The sequence below is a fragment of the Athene cunicularia genome (genome assembly GCF_003259725.1).
Source record: "Athene cunicularia isolate RWA chromosome Z unlocalized genomic scaffold, athCun1 chrZ_part1, whole genome shotgun sequence".
Classification (NCBI taxonomy): domain Eukaryota; kingdom Metazoa; phylum Chordata; class Aves; order Strigiformes; family Strigidae; genus Athene; species Athene cunicularia.
Window position 1 is genome coordinate 7,620,255 of NW_020799142.1, and position 22,751 is coordinate 7,643,005.

Genomic DNA, 22,751 nt, shown 5'->3' on the forward strand with positions numbered 1-22,751 from the left:
AAGTTAACCCACAGATTAAAAAAGGCTTTAATTTTCTATTATTTGTTGTTGAAATGTCATTTTTCTGTTAGTGAGCACTTAATAGGTTCCATAAACCAATGAAAATAAAGAAAAAAAAACCTATTCAGCTTTATAAAACAGATACATATGACTGGATTAAAGACACATGTCTTAAGTGAACTGGGAATCACATGCTTTACTTTTCCCTTAAAATTACACACAGGCTAATGGACTAAGAAAAAAGGAAAATAATGTATTTTTATTCAAAACAGCTCTATCACTGAAATGTTCAATAACTTCATAACAAAACACTGCAGTAGATGGATAACAATGACTGTTCTTAACTGTAAACTGTAGATTGTTCTAAGGAACACACTCTTACTCTATAGTTACTCAAATTGTTTGTGATCAAATAGTATCAGCTTCATGGCCTTGTAATTATGCTAAAACAAACAAAATCCAGAAAGTCCTAACACCTCCCCCAAAAAAAAGAAAAAGGAACAAAACAAAACAAAAAAAAACACTAAACCAGTTTTTGAATAAAATGAGGCAGCTGAAAAAAAAGTCTCTATAATCTGGGAAACCACCAGTATTAGATTAAATTCCTTTCATTCATAAACATCCAAATCTTAAATTGCTTAAACCTACTCATAATAAAAAAATCTGTCCCATTATATATTTAGATTTATTCATGCGGATATTAAAATAAACTATGTTCTGAAATTAAGAATTAAAATATTTCCTCTTGTTTTCCATACATATTTGCCTGTATAAATATACTTCATTTTACAAATTACAATGTTTATATTAAAGCTTTGGGTCAGCAAATCATTACATCTTAACATGAACAAACAATTCCTGCGTTTTGGTTCTGTCTTTAAATCATGGCTGGAGATAACGAAAATCATCCAAAATGAGTGACTGCAAATAACATAAACAGCACATTTATTTAGAAAAATAAACTGAAAATGCTGCTTGTCTGTTAGATTTCTCCATGAAGTATAGACAAATGGCTAGAAAAAATTTAATGTCAAATACATATTACAAATGACTTCTTTAACAGTAACTGGGACTATAATGTCTATGTTCAGTAAGAGTATTTTGGATGTATAATTCAATAGACTAAATGTCTTGTTTGCTAATATGATAAAAAATGGATGCTGTTAAAAAAGATTATATCCCCTTTTTAAATACACCTTATCACGTTGATGCTTTTTCATATATATACATATATATATATATGTATGTATATGTATGTGTTTATTTAAACCTAAGAAAGGACCATAGTCCTTTCTGTGAAGAGATCCCCATAGTGAAAGAAAGCGCAAAGGTTTTTCTTCAGTTCTAACTTTTAAATTCCTTTTGAAGCCCCAGCAAAATATAGCTTGTTGTGGTCAAAAATCTCCTGGGGCCATCTGTGCAAATGGAGGTGCACATCATTACCCTGAATGGAAGTGACAGTGCAAATACTAGAAGTGCATTGAGATGCAATCTCTAACAGCTGAACTTCTTCAAAGTTGGGTGGAGGACAAAAGACAGCATCCTTTTAAGCAATCACCGATGCCCTGTTCCTGTATGGCTTTGAATATGTACAAGGGATGACAGAGGTCTTCTATCCCCACAGACAGTAACATTCCTCTGTTACAGTAAACACATTACTTTTCTGCTGTCACCTAAGTATTTCTCCTTCTGGCTACATACTGAAATATTTTTGGATGCTGGCTGGACCCATGAAAACCTGATTGTTTGTTACTCTGGTTGCTCAGCACAGAACTCAGGTGTCAGGCATGAAGACAGCAGTTTCTGCAGTGGGGAAAGATATTTAGTTCTCTTTATTCTTCTTTCCCATTAAATGGAATTTAAGGCTGTGGCTTTTGCCAGGACTCAGCATGTAGCTGTCAGATCTGAGAAAGACGATTCAATGCAGATTACACTCATGATCAGTTGTGCTCTGTCTTGAAAGGCTTTTCCATTTTCCATGGAGCATCAGGTTCCTGTTACTTCTCAGATCTGGCCTGTAAGAAGTCACAATGTTGAATCTGATATGCAAATAATTAACTGATGTGCCTCCAGATATAGATATTCCTTCAAGCCTGAAGGTGCTGTTAAAGAGAAAAGAAGACAAGGTCAAAGTTATAAAAACGTTACTTTAAACAAAATTAATAGTAAACAAAACAGAATTTTGAATGATCATTCCATTTTTCATGTAAGCAAGAGTTCCAGTAATTATGATACTTTGAAACCTGTCCTTTTACAGTTTTACTTTATTATTGGTACAAGCCTTGGTTCTCTGCTGGGATAAATGGGTTTAATTTTAATGGTGTTTTTGGAATCCCATTCTATTACACTACCTGGGAAACAGATTGTTGCTATCCTAGGTCTCAGACTATATGGGGATCTTGAAATTATGATCTTTTAATCTTTTTTTGAATTATTCTTTTTAAGAAGATTACCCTTTTTAACCTACCTAACATAATAATTCATCTTAACAATATTCCTTAGGGCACAAAATAAAACAAGAACTCCCGAGATCTTAAAAATTAAGAACTATACATTAAGCATTTGAAAAAGCCTCTAAGAATTCAAGTCTAATTTTACCTGAGATTCTGTGTTCTAATCCTTGTTGTCAAATGAAATAGCAAGTGAATTCAACAGAAGTCTCTCACCTGACAGGTAAGTTTCCTAATCACTAAAACCCTATATAAAATTTTGATTTGGGTTTTTCATATTCCCTTTTGTGAAACTGCTTTAATTTGTTTAAAACAGTAAGATAGTCCTAGAGTCAGTGAAGGAGAATAGTGCTCACTGAACTTCCTTAGTTTATTTATTAGACAAGATAAGCAGTATCAAAAGGAGAGACCTTAGGATACTTATCTGTTGGTAGCTAGGGCACTAACTTGGGTTAAATGATTAAATTCACATCTCCTGAAGAAAAGAATATGAACTTCCTCTTCCAGAGTTTGTGATTTATATCCAGAGCTACATACTACAAGGGGAAGGCAAAATTACTTCTTTGTCATTAGTTTTATAAATCTAGCCCTTCATTCACATTTCCTCTTATTTCATGGAATGCTTCAATTTGATAAAGATTGGGTAGGGTAGGGCAGAATTTCACTTTGGCAGGCAAAAAAGAATCTGAAGTTGGTGTGTTGTGGACCCTTTTTACTTTTTCCCCCATAACTACAATATATCAATTATTCAGGGTAACAATTAGCATTCAGGATTGCAGCAGTGGCCCAATGTCACCCAACAGTCAAGCAAAAATGGTATAATAAATTTACTATAAACTTGGCCTGGAATGAGATTTTTTCCTAGTCAACTACTTAGAGTCGAGCTTACATTATTAATGAAAAAGAGGAGTATCCTAGACATCTGTTAGCAGCTTATTTTTAACCAAGGACAGTCTTCATGTCAATAAAAACACACAACCCTTTTTCAGCTGTCACAGTTTCTGGATGCAGTTACATTTGGGCTAATTTTTTCTGTATGTTAACACCTCATAAAATTCACCAAAAAAAAATGTTAATGCTCTTGAACTCAATGATCATGAAACAGGAATAACAAAGTACAACAAATACATATGTGAAAGTATTAATAATAATAATAAAAATAAATAATACAAATAGTATTTTGTTCTGTCTCAGAAAACAGTTGCTTCTCAAACTTATTCTGGATACAGTACAATCCAATGCTTAGCAGCTGTAGGCGTGAAAAGCAATGTAATTGTTTTCTTTTCCTCTGGGTTGCAATTCATAAACATACTCAATATAATGATCACAGAACCAGTAAGTGGTATTTCAAGTATACCTGGATTCCTCTACCACCTCTATAATTCAGTCATCAATCCATACAATTTGATTCATTCCCGGTCATACAACTGCATGATATTCACCTTAATTTCATCAACATTCTACTGAAGAAAAGACTGCCTTTTGATTCTGCTAAAAAGCATAAACTGCACCACTGTGGAAAAACATGATGCACCTCTGCACATTAATAAGTAATTTGTTCAAATTAGAAGATTATGGTTAAGCTTGCTCACTGAAAAACTCAGCAGGTGGCAATGCCTGCATTAAAAACAGAAGAAGCAGTTCCTCTTGCCATCTCCAAAACCACCATCTGTAAATCACAAATGATTACTGTACACATGAAAAAGTGAAGCACGGAGAGAAAATAGGCTAGTCACTGAAAATAACCTGTCTACTTACAGATTCCTATCCCCGACTCTCTAGTTCTTAATTCCATAATTTTTACTATTTTGACAACAAAGCTTTACATTTAAATCACTACATTTAATTCATCATTACAAAATCCCTTCACTACACCATACCTTGTCTAATATCCTCATAGTGAAAAAAAAAAAAAGACCTTACTAGGGAGCTAGAGTTCAATTTGTGGGAGGCTCTCTTGTTCATGCACATCCCTTCTCCTCCTTTTTGTTACTTTGGCAGCATCATCAGGTCATTCTGTCCTTCTACAGCAGAAAAAGTACAGACTCACAGAAACCAATGTTATTGTTTTAGTCATTCAAACCCAGACAACTATTCTATAATAAAAAAACATATTTTACTTCTCTCTCAGTATTACCCAAAACCATCTACTCCCTTCTGTTTCCTTCTGTTTGGCACGGTTTTCTTAAAAACTGAAAGTGAGTCCAGTCCAACCTACCATGACATCCTCCTCCTTCTCATGGCCATGACCATAGTGTTGCTGCACAGAGTGCTATGCAGAACACTGCGCACAGAAACTATTAAGGGAAAAGGCTACTAAAGGGAACCACCCTTTCAACTCAGATCTGTGGGATAGCCATGCATACACTGGCTATCATAAATTGAACAGTGATTTACAGGGTTGGTACAACATAGTAAAATTATAGGAGGAGATATTTATCCAAGCTTAGCTAATAAGCAATAAATTTTGATTTAAAAATACATACAGGGATATGTTCAACTTACAGTATTTAAAAATAATAAATGCAGTTTGATTCTATACTGGCATGATAGGAAGACATCAAGAAAATTATACAGAGGACATGTATCAACTTTGAACTGATGAGTGCAATGGTGACTATCAATGATCACAGAAAAGGATGCTTTAAATGAAACTTTCTATGCTGGGTATAGTTCCTGTTATCAAGAAAAACAAAAAAAAACCCCAAACAACTAGGAAATGCACTTCACATTCAACTGAGGAGAGATTTACTGGATTAATACCAAGCTGTATAACTTCTACATCACTTTAAGAGTCTGATAGAAGCACATCTAAGACTAGCCTAATTAAAATCTCCATTATTTGGGCTATTTTAGGACACACAGCATAATCTGGACATGTTGTTACTTGTCATAAGCATGCTGGCAGTCAGAGCACATGCCAACTATTAGCTGTACTCACATATTTAAGATTAGAACAAATGTTCCTAATGGAAAAAAAAATCACATAGTAATATATCCTCCTAAACATACTGCATATATTTTTTATATATTGCTTAAATAGTAATAACATCTGTTTCAGTTACTGGCTATACCTGAAAGATACAGAAATAGTTCAATTCAGATATAGACTCTTTTATCTCTATTACCTTAGGTCTTTTACTCCTTTCAGATAAGATGCATTACTATGATAATTCCTTCAATAGAAGAAAGAATGATTGAAGGAAGGGAATGCTTTTGTAGATACTTTTACTTCTTGCTATTGTCCAAGAAATCCCCATCATAACCCCTAATGTAATTTTTTTAGGTATAACTTTAAATCATGTATTTCAGAAGACACACAGCTTCGGTCAGAAGCCAGACTATTTCAGATGAAATTGTATGTTTTATGATTAAAGGAATTCTGCTAAATGCAAACCCAATGTTTTCACCAAGTATTTTATTTCTGCATCAACATTTTAACTATATAAGCCAATGTTAGCATTTTTGTGTTCTGTGGTGTATCTAGTACTGTCAAGACATCTTTCTCTGTAAAAATGAAACCAACCAAATCTAAGCAACACAGTGTTAACAAATCCATCACCATACTTCTTTGTAGTTCTTCCTATTTTATTTTTTTTTTCTCAGAAGCTTCAGAATACTTATTTACATGTGATTGCCTTACCCTGTTTCAGTCTGTGAATAATTTGTCAATGAACAAACAAAAATTCCCAATTACTTACTGGAAGTTATTTTTTTTCTTTCAAAGCTTTGAAAGAGACTGTAAATGCCATTAAAAATCAAAATATCTAAATTTATACATTTTTCATTTTTTCCTTTACTCACTATAATTCGTTTATATGTTGGCAGCAAGTACTACCTTCTACAGTAGCATTATTCTTACCATCTTCCCTAATGTGATTATCAAATCCTCTGTTGTTCCAGCTTTGATATCTCTAGAGCTTTCCCTAAAACCAGTTCTATATACAGTTCTATAAAGATAATCCTAAACAGAAATCTGTAAATTATGTCAGAGTGCATGATGAAAACATTTATTAAATACACTATTCCATCTGAACTCATTAAATACTGTATTTGTAGAAGTTTACTGTCTTTGTGTGCTTGCACAACAAAATGAAGACCATCATGAAAAATTAATAACAGAAGCATGAAATGAATGTCAGAAGCATCATGCTTGTAAATATATGAAACTCATAAAATTTTTTTCTTATAAACTGTTGGCCAAATTGCTGTGGTGCTTGTCTCAGAACTGTCCCAAATAATTCAGATTTGAAAGAAGAAATCTGTGGGACAGATAACATGAAATTAAGCTCTCTTTTTGTTGATACCACTAGTTTTCAACACAGCTAAAATTCAGACAACCTCAGTTACCAAGTGGTATCTTGATACCATTGAAGTCAATAGCATACATTAGGGGTTGCCATGATGAATGCCAAAAAATGTCAAAACTCTGACTGAAAAACGTTTAAAGGGGAAAGAATGGCACTGGTAAAAGTTCTGATGATGTATCCTGGGTAACTAAGGCAGCCTTGTTCAGTGGTCAGAGGCACCTTGTCTGGTAGGAGAAGTATACATAAATTTAACTGAGAAGTAAGATCTTTCTTCCTTGGCAGTACAGAAAGGATATATAAATAAGCCTTTTGAAAATTCCTCAGAAATATTTTTTGGTTGAGATGATACATTTCTGTTCAGCATTTTAAACCTTTAGAGACATTTTTATCCAGTAATTTTTCTTGACACGACTTTTTTTTTTTTTTTTTCATTCACCTTTTTGGTCACTCATCCACTTAGATGTTGGAAAACTGATTTGGCAATATCTTAAGCATGTCATAAGATAGGATTGGTTATGCCGAGTGAATACATTCCTAGGAAGTCTATTTATTTTTTAATTAGATTTTGAGTATGATACATCTTTCATGAGACAAGTACTCAAAAATTATTTCTGGGAGGGCATTTTTTCTTAATTTTGTGTCCGGGATACATGTTTACTAGGTCTCAGAAAAACTATTTTTTTCAAAAAATTAGATTTGGACTACATTTTATCTTTTATTGGACTAACACAGAAAAAGCAAGAAATGATCAAAAGAGGAAATCAGCTTTATTCTGCTAGTGTATGATATAAAGGTCAAGCTATTTTTAATTTCAAAGGAACAAGGTATGGATTGTCCTAATTTCATTTAGTTAGGCTTGTGATGTAGATTTATTTAAAAAGTAAGGTCAAGCACACTTAAATGCTTGCTTTGCAATGGCTGTAATAGAATATATACATATATGTAAATATAAACATATATATTTATACATTATTCATATATCCTATATATGTGTGCACATGTAAATATATATATTAATTATCTCTTTTTTCTACTGACTTGGGTTAGCTACAGGACAGATCTTGAGCAATATCCATAAGGCTGCAACAAGCTGGACTGCAGCATGTAAGGTCACATCCAAAGCCACAGTTCAAGTGGCCACGGCAGTTGTACCAACAGCAGTAGCTGAGCAACCATTGTGAAAACTAGATTGTGTCTGTCTATAAGGGGTGTAGTCATACCTCAGCTTAGTTACGTCCCCAGGAGACATGTGCTAATGATACTAGAGAAATTAATTTCATGTATTGACAACCACTCTAATGTCTGGTGATGGTTCTTGAACAGTAGATATCAATTGTTTAGCTATAAGGTCTTTTAATACAGGAAGTATTTGCGTATTACTTTATGACGAAGTACTGAGATGATGTATTATATCAGTGGACAATAATTAAGCCATAAAGCAGGCCTTGCGTATGAGGCACTTAACTATATAAAAAGAAATTTGGGTCCACTTCCTGGTTTAGTTGCAGATTTCCTTTGAGGTCCAAGCAATACTTTTAATCTACATGTTACAAGTTAACAGCAGTTTATTTAACTCCGTCTTTTTCATTTCCTATAGATTTCTGCTTCTTTCAGAATGTAAACAGATTTTTGCTTCTTTCAGAATGTAAATACTCCAAAACACTAAGCCTACAAGCACAGACATTAGAATAAGAATTTTGATTCTTGTTGAGGCCTCTCTATACTCTTGAAACAACAGAAACAATTAAAACATACATTGCTAATTGTAAGCAAAAACTTTTTTCTTACAGAATCCTTCTACTGAGTATGAGGGGTGGGATGCATGGCTAGGTAAATCTGAGGCCTACTGCCACCTTCCCAAACTGAGGCTCTGTATCTGAGACATGCAAAGAGAATCTTCTACAGTGATATGGAAAACAACAGGGTCCAGGGAACTCACTTATTCATTCTTACTGCATTTGTTTCTGTTTAAAAATAGGCTTTTAAAGATGAGAGCCAGATAATATGTACTACTATTTTAATCTTTCCACACTATTTTTGCTTTCTTCTTCATGTTGAGTCAAAGCAATTTCATTAATTAGCTTTAATGCACATCTGTGTCAAATGGAGGTAGAACAAAGATTAGGAACTGAAAGAGATGAAAAAGACAGCTAAATCCCTAACAGAAGTAACTGTCTATTTCTAATGAATTAGTGAAAAATTAGCTACTAACACACTTGGGGAGTTAGTTACAGAGTTTATCTATCTAGTATAACACAAGCAATGCTGTAGCAAGCAAATAATGAAACAAAAATTTCAAGTATGAAGTAGCTGTGCATTTGCACTGAGTTGCCAAAGAATGCCACATCCAGTATCTAGTGCTGGAAAGCTTCCTATCAATGCCGTGCCTATTATCTCTTTGCTTAACCTAAGGACCCTGTCATTTTTTGCCCTCTTACATTCTAGTTGTTGGCAGAAACTAAAAGAGATGGAATGTCTGACAGGTTAGAAAAATACCACCACCCCACATCCCATGTGCCAGTGTTTTTTTCTGTAAAAATTCAGATTTCCTGTGGTTTACTTTTAAATCAGTCAATTCCCAAAGCTGACTACATAACATAAAACAGGACGGTAATACAAATCCCTGTGAATCTATGCTCCCTGAATAAAAATAATTTCTTTGAGTATATGGCATAATCTATATGCCAATGGAAAAAATTCTTTTATCAGTCAGGGAAAGGGACATAAGTCTCAGGACAAGTGAAAGTTCACACAGAACAGTTAAATGCTTTAAAGGACTTTCATCTGCTATTATTTAAAAATTTTGAGGTTTATGTTTAAATTTTTAGAGTTTAGAGGGTTTTTTATAATTACATGTCTTAAAGTGATATGTGAATGGCTTGGAAATTATTCTCTACAGAGTACATCTTCCAGCTGACAGGTGTAACCTTTCCTCATTCAGCCTGAAGCGAAGGATAGATGATAAGTGAGCTGGCAGTCCCTCCACTTGCTTATATATTTAAAAAAAAAAAAAACGTATATGGATGAAAGTAGCCATGTAGGAGACAATCTAACTATTAATACTTCTGCTTCTTTTTTGACATTTATGGATCTTTCATCTATTCCAAATTATTCAAGCAATTCAGCAGCCTTGTAGGATTAGGCCTACTTTTCACGACAAAAGGACTTAAAAGACATCAGAAAATATCTGTAAATACTTTAGCACAGCCTTCTGATGTTTGCCTGTTGAAGGTTGAAACAATTTATGATTCTAGCTGACAACATGCTGTTTGTTAACAAGTGCTTTACAGGATTTACTTTTTCCTTTATTATTTGACACAAATATTTTGCCACACTAAAAAAAAAATAATCATTGCAAATAGAGATATGGAGATTACAGAAACTACATTATTCTGTGTTCCCTAAACATGCCAATGTGACAAAAAAATGCTCATAATGATTTATTATTATTATGATTAGTCAACATACTCAAAATTTCATCTTTACAAAAGAAAAGGGTCTTCTGGGATGCTTCTGGACACTGTTAGGTTCTGTCTTTGTAGCTAGGAATTTTTAGCTGCTAGGATTTATTGAGTAGCTGGCAGCTGAATCTTGGGCAGAACCCTACAGGTGCAAGAGAGGGCCCGAGGCCATGCAGCGATGGGATGTTTACTGCAATTCTCCACACTTCAGACTTCCTGACCACCAGTTGCAGCCCTTTTCCACCACAAGGCACAACAGAAAAGGTTGAATCTACTGCTTGAGACTTCGTGTATTGTGAAAGAAAAATACTGACACTTCTATGCATTTGTTTGCCAAGACTTAACCAGCTACTTTCTTGAGCTCTCAAGGAAATCATAGTATCAGACAGAAATTGAATAGAAACAGCAAAAGATACTCTAAAATTGTAATAATATATTCTTAGATTGGAAGGTGAAAAAACCCCAACATGGCTAAGCATCAGTAGCATCTTCATATGCCTTGTATTTTCACTAACAATATGCATGAAACTGATCAGCCTGACACAACATTTACATTGAAGATGCATGAAAGAATCCCCTTTGGGAAAGCACTATGTATTTAATAGGAATGTTCAAATGCAATTAATGTAAACCTTGGTAAAGAAAGACCTCTGATTTGTGAAGTGGTACATACTCTACTAGAATGTACTTGCTTTCTAGATTATAAAAACAGATAAAGGAAGTAAAACTTCTGTAGATATACAACAGCTCAATGCAAAATTTCATTTTAAGTGATGTCAGCTTCTGTTTCAGCATCTTCTTCAAATACCTGTATATAAAAGAGATGCTCTTGTGCATCCTCTTCTATTAGCTGGTTTATTCCAACTTATCAATCACTCAAAAAACAAACCATATGCAACTGATGTTTAAAAGACAGAAATATGAGTTTATCAAAATATAAGCATTAATCTTTTTCTTGGGCATTCAGAATGATGCCTTTTAATTTATTTTGAGTAATCCTAAAAATAAGCTTCCAGATTTCTGTTATGTTAGTGTGACATAACACTATATTTGAAACAAACACATAATTCTGCGGTATGGCAATATTCTGGAACAAAGCAATGAAAATAAAGATCAACATTTCAGCTTCTCATTTTGCAGATCTGCCATGGGTCACTTTACTTCTGTAGTTTGTTTAGACATTTTAAGCTGAATGCCTAAGAGAAGAGAGTTAATTCTCTTCAAGTCTAGACTTAAAACAAATTTAGTGATCAGTTTTTGTCCATCCAGCTCTAATGTTGTGTAGTATCTTGTAAACTGGATGGGCCTGTCAAACACAAGCTCAGCAGCGAATATCACCTCCACTTAGCCTTTAACAAACTTAATTTCTCACACTTATTAGCACAGACATCCCTATCAAAATCTACACATGAAAAATGTAGTAAAGACTGGTTTCAAGTGCACAACTGTATGTAGTGAGCTCCAGAAGGAAAAGGGGATGATTACACAGGCAGTGATCTATCCTACTTTCACATCTTATTACAGGAAAAATTAAAATCCATAAAGTGTCTCTGCCTCAGAAATTTTGTTATGTCCAACAAATATGCTTCAAAGCTTGGCTCACAATATACACAGAATCCCTCTGGGTTTTTTTCAGTTGGTTGGCGTTTTTGTTTTTTTTTTCCAACATCAACATTTGCAAACCTCAAGACCTTTGCCAGTACAGACTGGCTTGATGACTCAAAATCGCTGGGCATCCCTGCTTCAGCGCAAGTATCCATGCTTATCTGGCTTTGGAGTGGTTTGCTTAACAAAAAAGATACTCTAGCCAACAAAAGCAGCACAGAATTCAAATATAGCCCATTAAACTCTCCTGCTAATGCTATTCAGGAAAAGGTTACTAGCAAAATGTACAATCCAGTGCTTTGCACATTAAGCACTAGTCTCAAATACAGTGTTTGTCTGGCCAACAAAATACAGCAAATTATAAAGCCAGTAATTCTATGAGCTATTCACCGAAGAGTTGCTTTGAAGTTGAAAACAAGAATAAAACCTCTGGATCTATTTATCTAAACCAGTCAGATAGATAACAAAGCCTGCTGCAAAATCCTGATTCCAGAGTGGTAGTACATGCTCTGGGCTATGTGGATTGGACATATGTTTGAAGTGCTGAATCTGCCGTGTGCCCACTGAGTTGGCTAAGGTCCTCTCCAGCATTGTTTTCCAAGACACAGTTCAAACTAAGGGAGTTTGTAGGTCTTCAGATAAGTCACAGATGGTCCTCTGCATATTTGAAACATCTCTTCAAGCATTTCCTCTTCTACACAGAAGGCCAAAATTATTATTAATTGTTTTTCAATTAGGGTGGATTTTCTATCTATCCTGATAAACAGAAAAGACACTTTTCTTTGTTTTCTGTAATCAATGTATCCAGAAACAGTTTGGTCTTTCTGAACTAGTCAAAATTAGAATAATGTATTCAATCTTGAATGAAGATTCCCAAATCTTATAAAGTTGTGTTGGTTTTGGCTGGGATAGAGTTAATTTTCTTCACAGTAGCTAGTGTGGGGCTAAGTTTTGGATTTGTGCTGGAAACAGCATTGATAATACAGAGATGTTTTCATCATTGCTGAGCAGTGCTAACACAGAGTCAAGGTCTTTCCTGCTTCTCACCACACCTCACACTGGGTAGGCACAAGAAAGGGGTGCACAATAAGTTGGGAGGGGACACAGCCAGAAGAGCTGATCCCAACTGACCAGAAGGGATATCCCATACCATATGACATGCTCAGCATATAAAGCTGGGGGAAGAAGGAAGGGGGGAATGTCTGGAATGATAGCATTTGTCTTCCCTTACATGAGATGGAGCCCTGCTTTCCTGGAGATGGCTGAGCACCTGCCTGCCGCCGATGAGAAGTGCTGAGTAAATTCCCCATTTTGCTTTGCTTGTGTATGCAGCTTTTGCTTTACCTATTGAACTTTATCTCAACTCACAAGTTTTCTCACTTCCACCCTTCTGATTCTCTCCACCACCCACCAGGGAGGAGCAAGCCAGTGGCTATGTGGTACTTAGTTGCCAGGTAGAGTTAAACCACAACAAAAGTCTATGGTTACAGTTAGTTTTATGCACAAATTCCAGATTTTTTTAATTTACTCGATTTTGCACACCATTGTTCTTTAAATCCTACCCTATAGTCTCTTAGTTTTCAGTTTCTGGTGTCTGAAATGAAGTAAATTCTCACTTTACACATAATACCAATGCCTAACACAAACTTATGCTTGCTGCCATGGCCTTGCATGGGAAGGTGAACTCTTGAAGTCATTGATGTATCAAACGTGATAATGGTGAAAAGCAGCAATGTGGTCTCTACAACAAAACTAGATAAAGGAATTTACACAGTGGGTTCTCAGTTATGCTGATGGTGAAGTAAGCCAGATAGAAGAAAACAAAAAAAGCAATAACATAAAACTTAAGTAAATTAAGTAATCAAAACATAAATTATTTTTTAAATTAACTTTCTTGAAATATTTCTGCAGAAGCCAGACATGATTTTAGACATCATTGAGCAGACCCTGGTTAAGACAGCACGACTACTGTGTGACAAAGTAAGGCACCCAGAAGCAAAAGAGGAAGGAAAGCTTGCTAAATCCATAGTTTGGATAATTCCCTTGCAAATGTCTGAAAATCAACTCTGATCCAGTCACAATGCACCTTGTTTTGTTTTAGTGGGTTTTGGGTTTGTTCGATATTTTGTGCAAAGAATTGTGCTTTGGACAGCACAATGGAGAGCTGAAAGTACATTCTGAAAATGCTTAACTGATTAAAATAATAATGAAATATAAATTACCTTTGTATTTCCATTGCAAACCCAACATGAGAAGCTGGAACTTTGGCCTGATGAAATTTTCATCTACAGTTAATATAGAAAGTTGTATTATTCCTTAATATCGCTTCTCCATCTAAGAGCCTCTTAAGTCTTAATGACTAAAAGAGCCTCTAATGAAGCAGTACAAAAACTTGTAAGAGAAGAAAACTGAAACAGCTTTTATTTCCAATACTTATAGCCACAAATGTGTACTGGGACTATAAACTGGGATAGTAAACTGAATCATCCATATCAATAATTATAAAGTACATGCTTACTGCTTACACAGAAGTACTTAACTTTCAAAATACATTCCCTAGGGAAAAAAAAAAAAAAAAAAAAAAGCGCATCAATGTGTAAGCATCACTAGAAGTAAAGATGCTAAATTCACCTTTGTAAATGATTTTACCTATATCATAGTGATTTTCCAATAAGAAAACAAGAAATCAAAACACAGGAAGAAATATAACAACAACAAGCTCTTAGCATGTGGGTATATAAATCACTGCACTAATCACAACTGTAAGTCAGCGATCAGCTGAATGTACATTGCTGATGTAACAAAATCTTCACATACTATGTCAAACCTTCAAAGTATATGATGGACAAATGACAAGCTGACAGCTGACTTCTGAAAAGCCTTTTTCCACAACACCAGCCTCCATTTTGAGTGAAGTCTTACCACTCCTCCCACCAACACATACTCTATGCTGAATGGTAAATTGCTAGCTGCATCCTTCTGCAATCTTATATTAAAAGTCTCAGTACAACTGTGAACTTACTTTTCTTCAAGAATCAAATTCTGGACTATTTTAGGGAATGTCTAAACATATTCCAGAAGAGAGTAGGTGAAAAGGTGATCAGCTGCCTTTGCTGCTTCAATGAGCATCAGGTCACCAAGTCATTGGAGAATATGGCTTGCCTTAATGGGATGAGGAGGTAAGAGGGGTGGAAGTTAAAAAGAGTCAGAAGACTTGGCTTGGTAAAAGTCAGCTTCTGATGTGGGACCTGAGAAGGAAGGACAGAAGGTCAGAAATCACTGAAGATTTTGCTTGCCATTTTTGGTATTTGTGGCTGTTGAGAAGGGAGGAAAGCTGGCACAAAGCACAGCCTGGCTGGTGGTCACACTTGCAGAAGCAGCAGCAGCTCAGAGCCTGGAGGAGTCCCGATGGGGAACTGTGGGCAATGGGGCTGCTTTAGATGCCCCAAAATAGGCAGTGCCCTTGGCAGTGCATCCATAACTGTCAGAAAAAATGAAGAGCATATGTGTTTGTGGAGGTTACAAAAGAGGAGTTCAATCCATCCTTCAGGCATAGGATACAGTAGATGAAAAAGGGATACTCTGTCCTCTCAGTGTGGTGCTTATTGCTTTTCTAAAATTCAGCAGCCATCCTAGCGCTCACTTTCTCCTCTATCGTGGCACCTTCCTCTAGCAAAATCTCAAGAGATGCAGCCATGAGCAGCTGAGACCATACTGCTCCATACAGAAACAGAGCATGTCTCAAACACAAGGGGAGCTGCGAGTTCAGAATGCCTCAGGCTGAAAAAGCAACTCAAGTTCTAATTTCTCTTAACTCCAGCAACATAGGGCAAAAGAAAGGTAGTCTACAAACACCATCCCCTTCTCCAGCAATCTATAAATCTAGCACATCTGTTCCATGGTTTATTTAGGAATGAATGAAAAGCAATTGGATTTGTGTCAGACAGAATATCTGAATGCTGAGAGGAATGACAGATTTTAGTTTTTCAGTCTGGCCATGCAATTACACAGTCCACATTAAACTTTCAGTGTGAGTCAAAATACACTGGCTTTCCTTCCAGAGTTACAATTAAACAGGATGGAGACAAATGAACACTTTGGGCCCTGCTGGCTTGCACTGCTTCAAATAATGCAATATAGTGGCCATCGCAGATGGTGATGATAGTGGAAAACTGCCACTTTTTCTTTTTGATGACCTGAATTCTTTACGACCAGTACGGTGTGAGTTATACTTCTCATGTTTCTAACGTTAATAGAAATACAGCAGTAGAGCCACAGACAGCAACTGAAGAAGTGAACATTCTATCTTGCCTGTGGGCTAAAGTCAAACTATAAACTAGTTTAAAAAGGGAATTGCCTTGTATGCAAGGATTTTCTACAGCAGGTATTAGAAGTGAGTAATTCTTTCCATGTATCATCCTCCCTACTTTACTCCATGAATAGCTCCCATAAGTAGGAAAGTTCAAAAAGTGTCAACTGATTAAGAGTTAGCTGAAATGCTCTAGTAACTGATAAGAATGCATCATCAGTAACTGAAATGTGGTTTCTGCTTTAGAGGTTTTAATTGAAATTCAAGTCTTCTGCTGGTCAGATAGTAATTTTAATGAGTCTATGTGTAGAAGCAATTAGTAATAATTTTATTTTATTGTAGCTGTCAAATAGCAACAGTACAAAAAGTGGCATGATGGTGTCCCAGATTTCTTTTTTTCCTTTAAAAAATATGCAATCAGGAAAAAAAAAAACAACAAACAATCAACCCATAAAAAATTAACATAAAAGCTTTTGGAGAAGGATCAATATGCTCTTGATCTTGATCAAGACAATATCACAAAGTTCTCCCTCAGAAAACTTCAAGATTAAATAGATAAAACCCTGTTGTTTAATAAGATTCTAAAATAATGGCCTGCTAACTGTGATGGCACTATAATGAAAATCTAAGGAGGTTATTTATGTTATTTGTAATAAGTAAAATGTAATTCCTAAAGTTGGATCCTACAAGAAATAGCCAGTACACTAATATTTATGTCATATTTAAATTCCTTGTTTAATTTGTCAGCAATTAAGAAAACTATGTTTAGAAGTCCCCGAAGGTGAAAAATTTTTAGTAAACTTAAAATCTACCTTTTATGCAGAAATCACACTTATTCATACAAATATTTACTACTTTTCACTACTTAGAAAAATACAAGGTACTTATAAAAATTATGTCCAAACAAAAAAATCAATTGAAATAATCACTGCTTGATTTAATACTCTTAAAATGCAATAGACTTTTTATTTAATTTCTTCTGTGATATGTTACTAATTCTAAATTGATGGTTTTGATGGAAGATAGAGAAGTGAAATATGTATTAATCATATAATTTAATCTTTCTTAATGCTGAATCAATTATGCTCCATGTGGTGTATTTCAGGTTTAATTGCACCTTTCAAACAAGTCTGTAATACAGCAACTACATGAAAGGCCACTGCAACTATCTTTTATTTGTTCCATTCTATTACTCATAGTGATGTCTCACACTAGGTGGACACCTACCCACCTACATAATCCTTGCAACGTGGCTGGCAGTACAGCCGCAACCACATTTGACATATCTACATCAGCAAGAAACCAATCTACATGTAAGTTGTGAGCATAACCCCATGGTAGATACAGTGATGACTAGCACTGTTTCATACTGACACCCAAGAGTGTGTCTACAACCACCACTGCTGGGTGGGTACGCACACAATGGCCGGTTGGGGTACAACATTCCGACCCCAACAGTATCCTGTACTCAGCTGGCCTGGGGAGTCACAGCTCCTGTGAGGGCAGGCAAACTCAAAGCCAGGGTGGAGCATTTTAACTACAGTACATGCTTTTACTCAGGAAAATGATCACCTGAAACATCCCCAGCATATAACAACGAGTAGAGGTTTGTCATTCTGTTTCTTTGGGTGTTTACTGAATGAACAGAGACAGAACTGGTTTTCCCCTATAGCAGCCCTCACGGTGCTGTGGTTTATGCTGGGAGCTGGCAGGGTGTTGGTAGCACCCTGGTGTTGTGGCTGCTGCTGGGCAGTGCTTACACAGCACCAAGGATCTTTCTGACATTTTTTCCCCCAGTGGGACAGGGTGGGCAAGATCTTGGGAGGGGACACAGCCAGGACAGCTGACCCGAACTGACCAGAGGGATATTCCAGACCATATGACGTCTGCTCAGGATAAAGCTGGGAGAAAGGAGGAAGGGGGTGGGGTCACCCTTGGTTCTCCGAGGAACCACTACACATGTTGGAGCCCTGCTGCCTGAGAAGGCCCTAAAGCGCCTCTTCATGGGAAGTAGAGAATTAATCTGTTTTGTTTTGCTTCTGCATGCGGACCTTTGCTTCGTTTTGCGTATATTAAAACTGCTTTTTATTTTACCCACAAGGGTTGGTTTATCTTATTTTCTTTCACCCCTTTGCCCTGTTGAGAAACAAGAGGAAAAGGGGTGGGGGCGGTGGGTAAGTGATAAAGTGACGTGGTGGATACCTGGCATTTGGCCAAATTCAAACCATCACACTGAAATAATTCCATCAAGGCATTATTTAACAGAGGTGAATTGTGGCCATGTGATGCTTCCTATTTTGCTTTGTGAAAAATGGAAATTTTCTCTCCATGGAAACCTACACTGATACTCTTAAAACCCTGCTAACCTTGATCTTTTCTGCTACTGTTCCATGACTACTTCAAGTGAACAGGAGGCACTCCAATATTTCTGATCTTTTCCTAAAGAAAGAGTGATTCAAACACTGTTAAAAAACATTCATGCGCGGATGGGTCTATAAGGTTTTTTTTTTACCTCTCTTTTCATGTCTCTGAACATTAATACTTCCAAAGTCATGTATGATCCTAACATTAGAATGACTTACTCTAAACTCAGGTATTTATGTAATTGTTCACACATAATATAGGCTGTTTGGAAATTAATTTCCATTTTGTAATGTGATTTTCATTGTATAAGTTTCAGGAATAGTACCTTCTCGACTGGCACACTGTTATATATTTTTGAAGAGCTCATGTTATGAACTTTCATGCTGTATAATTAAATTATAATATAAACTGCGTTTATGACAAATTTTGGAGGTTTGGAGTTCAGATGTCAAAACCGCAATTTTGACAGATCTACCTCTGAGTTCAAACTCGGACACATTACTGCGCAAACTGCTCGAAACATCAATGAGGTCTATGGCCAGGGAAGTGTTAACGGACAGTGCAACTTTGGTTCCAAAAATTTCAACATGGCGATTTCGACCTTGAAGATCAAGAAGGTTGCGGACGTCCTTCCACTATTGACAATGATGAATTGAAGGCTCTGGTGGAAGCAGATACATGCACAACAGTTCGAGGACTTGCAAAAGAACTCAAGGTAAGCATATCAACTGTTTCTGAGTATCTGAAGAAGACTGGAAAGTCAAAGAAGCTCGACAAAGAGGTGCCACACGAATTGAATGAGAATCACAGAAATCGGCGTTTTGAAGTGTCATCGTGCTTCTTTTTCGCAACCAGAACGACCCGTTTATTGACTGTATTGTGACAGATGCTCTGTGATAACTGCCAACAATCAGCTCAGTGGTTGGACCACGATGAAGCTCCGCAGCACTTCCCAAAGCTGAATCTGCACCAAAAGAAGGTCATGCTGACTGTCTGGTGGTCTGCTGCTGGTTTAATCCATCACAGCTTCCTGAATCCGGGTGAAACGATCACGGCGGAGAAGTATGTCAAGCAAATCAATGAAATGCACCAGAAACTTCAACGGCTGCGCCCAGCACTGGTCAACAGAAAGGGTCCAATCCTTCTCCACGATAACGCGCGGCCACGTTGCACTTTTGATTCTGCAATGGTTGAACGAGCTGGGCTACGAAACTCTGCCTCATCCACTGTACTCACCAGACCTCTTGTCCAACAACTATCACTTCTTCAGGCATCTCGAGAGCTTCCTGTGCGGGAGATGCTTCAGAAACCAAGGGGAGGCAGAAACTGCCTTCGATGACTTCATCGCTTCCAGAAGTCCAGAATTTTATGCAACAGGAATAAATATACTTGTTTCACGTTGGCAAAAATGTGTTGATTCTAATGGTTTTTATTTTGATTAATAAATGTTATTCTGAGCTGAGATATGCCACTTCAAACATACAGGTTGAAATCGGCAATTAATTTCTGAAGAGCCCATATGTGTGAACTCGTCACATGTTAGGGAGGTGATAACCTCAGAATGTACTGTTCCAGTTATGCAAACTGTAAATTTAGTCAATAATAAAAATACACCAAATTTCTTTCAACAAATGGAAATTTTCCTTTTTGTTTTGCTAGTTGTCCAGGTTCCTAGCACTCAAATAGTCACTTAACTGTCCTCTCTTCAATTTCTTAAACATGCTAATTGTGTTTTCTACATGTCTGCTCAGTCTTCTGCTCTTACACTGTTGAATGTCTTTTGACTGTTCCAGTTCCAGTGAAGCTTTAAAGAGAAGAGCATGCATTCTATCTAGGATATACATGTACAGTTCTACTCACTAATGACTTACAAAATTAAAAGGTTCATCAGTTACACAGCCAGTGATTCACCTTCTCCATTTCCTGACATATCCCTTCTCTTATGGACTCTCAAGGATCTCTGGAAATGCCATTTAGACTCTCCTCTAGCTTTCTCCCACAGGTCCTGAAGAATTCTGCAGTCAGTGTTGACACTTTTTATTTAAGCATGTAAGATCTATTACAGTTACTGAAAACACTACAGGTTTTTTGCAGCACAATCACTACAATATAATGAACTTAGAGTGTTTCTAATGGTTCAGTTCTGTCACAAAACAATAATAGATTTGTGTAAGAAAATTAGTGGAAGGAATTTTCTGTTTTCTTCTTTTATAAAACACATGCCCTGCTGCAGTTTAAATAATGAAAAGACATACTGTTATGTCCAAGTAACATTTCTGTAAATTGTGGATTTCATAGATATTTCACACTTTTAATAATATTTGAAAACATTATTTCCAAGATTTGGGATTTTTTTTATTTTTTTTTTAAATTCTAGGACACACAGTGTTTCCTTCCTAAAGTACAAAGTTCATTAGCTGTAACAATGTAATTCTGCCCTGGTGTCAGATGGCACATCATTAATTATTGCAGAAAATACATAAAAGAGTGATACTCAAATCCTAATGCACAGGAGAATTATCCATTGATTTTAAGAAGGTTACAGCAAGGAATCCTAGGTTGATCATAGAAAATAAAATGAGATTTTAATGACTATACATCATTAACCACTTTAAGGTGTATTTCAAACTCATAAATCCATCACATTTTGTACCCGCTGCCCAAATGAAATAGAGGGACAAAACTGGCTAAATAATGTATTGTTTTGCTGACTAAGGATACCAATTAAACTCAGACACCAGAGCGAAAAGAGTAGGTATATTTTACTGGGGATAACCAATGTAACAGTGTAATATAGAAAACATGCAGTAAGAAAAAGCAGAATAGTTCACTAAAAGCAACGAACAGGAAAAAACGGTAATTCATCAAATCATTACTACACGAGAGAAAGAACTGAGATTAAGAAAGATCCATCACCACTTGCATCCGTTACCATCACCCAGACCCGCAGTCACTGGGCAGCCCCGGTTACAGCGAGGGTTTGGGGAGCCTGTCCCAGCCAGTGGGAAATCCCACACAGTGCGTCCACCTGTAGGTGAGGCTTCCAAAGTCGCTGTGAGCGGGTCCAGCCTTATATACCCCAAAATCAGCAAGCCAGAAGAGCTGGCACCTTTGTTTTGAGAGGAAAATTTCTGGTTTCATTCTCCTGTTGGATTCCACCCAAAGCCTGGCCAGGGCTGGGGGCGGAAAACCAAGGGAGTTTCTAACAAGGCCAAATGTGTGAGTTCTCAGCCTTGAACAAGGCTAAACAAGGCAAGTTGGATACATTCTCTCCTCCCTCCTGATTACATTTTGTCTAAACTGCATCTTTCACTAGCAAGTTTACATACTTTGTTAATGATTACAGACTAAGTTAGCAGCTTCAGCTTGGGGTCTGTTGTTCGGGCTTCAGTATTTCAATGCTTTAGCATTTTTTACATCAGAATAGGTGGTTTATTATAACTTAGTACAATACCTACCAGCACAATGGTTATCAGTTATAAAATATATGGGATTCATCTATAGGTCAACTCTGGCTTGGGCCAGTTGTCCAAGCCTTAGCACTTCATGTATTTAATAATTTATTAATAGAATATTTAAATGTAAATAACTGCAAAGGATTGAAATAGATGCTCTGATATTTAACCTAGAGTTTAGTTAAGAAATGCTTAGGTTACTTAAAATTTCATTGTTTTAAACTCACTTTGCATGGCTTCAACTAACCTACTTAGATTAATTATAGAAGTTGTCCAGTACTTTCAGGAGATATATTTTCTTTATGCACTACTTATTTTCAGTAAAACCTGTTGAAAGTAGATTAACCATTATATTGATGCATTTTAAAGATAATATGAAGATCACAGAAGACTTCTGAAAACAAATAGTAAAATGATCATATTTGCTTAAGCCCTCTACCTGCATTGAGTATCAAAAGAGCCACTAGTCACCTTGAAACTTCCCAGTAATTATATTTCTGTTGAGACACTACGTTTTTTATTTTACTGTCGAGATTTTTGTGAAAGATAAATTTCAACTAGTTCAGGTGTCAGCAACATTCCTGAAGATAAGGATTTGTAGATCATAACAGATTTTTACTATCAGAAAGAATACATGAGCATACTAACATGCCTGTAGTCCTCTGTAAATGTTATAATTTGTGTCCAACAGTATAACAACAAAAATTGTATATTTTCTTATATTTGATCTTCAGACATTCACAGTTTCATAACAGGCATTTTCTTAACAGAAAAAAAATTATATATATATATATATA

At 36.1% G+C, this 22,751-nt stretch overlaps 1 protein-coding gene across 4 annotated transcripts in view; it reads right to left on the bottom strand.

Moving 5' to 3' along the window:
- Window positions 1-508: 508 nt before the first annotated feature.
- The window catches only part of PRR16 (proline rich 16), a 141,765-nt gene continuing 119,522 nt past the window's right edge, over window positions 509-22,751 (bottom strand). For 3 of the 4 annotated variants that reach the window (XM_026865881.1, XM_026865883.1, XM_026865882.1), the window contains exon 3: window positions 509-2,102. The gene's annotated coding sequence lies outside the window, so the exon portion shown is untranslated. Of the gene's footprint in view, window positions 2,103-20,370; window positions 20,533-22,751 lie in introns of all 4 variants that reach the window. The other variant, XM_026865884.1, reaches the window with a different exon arrangement.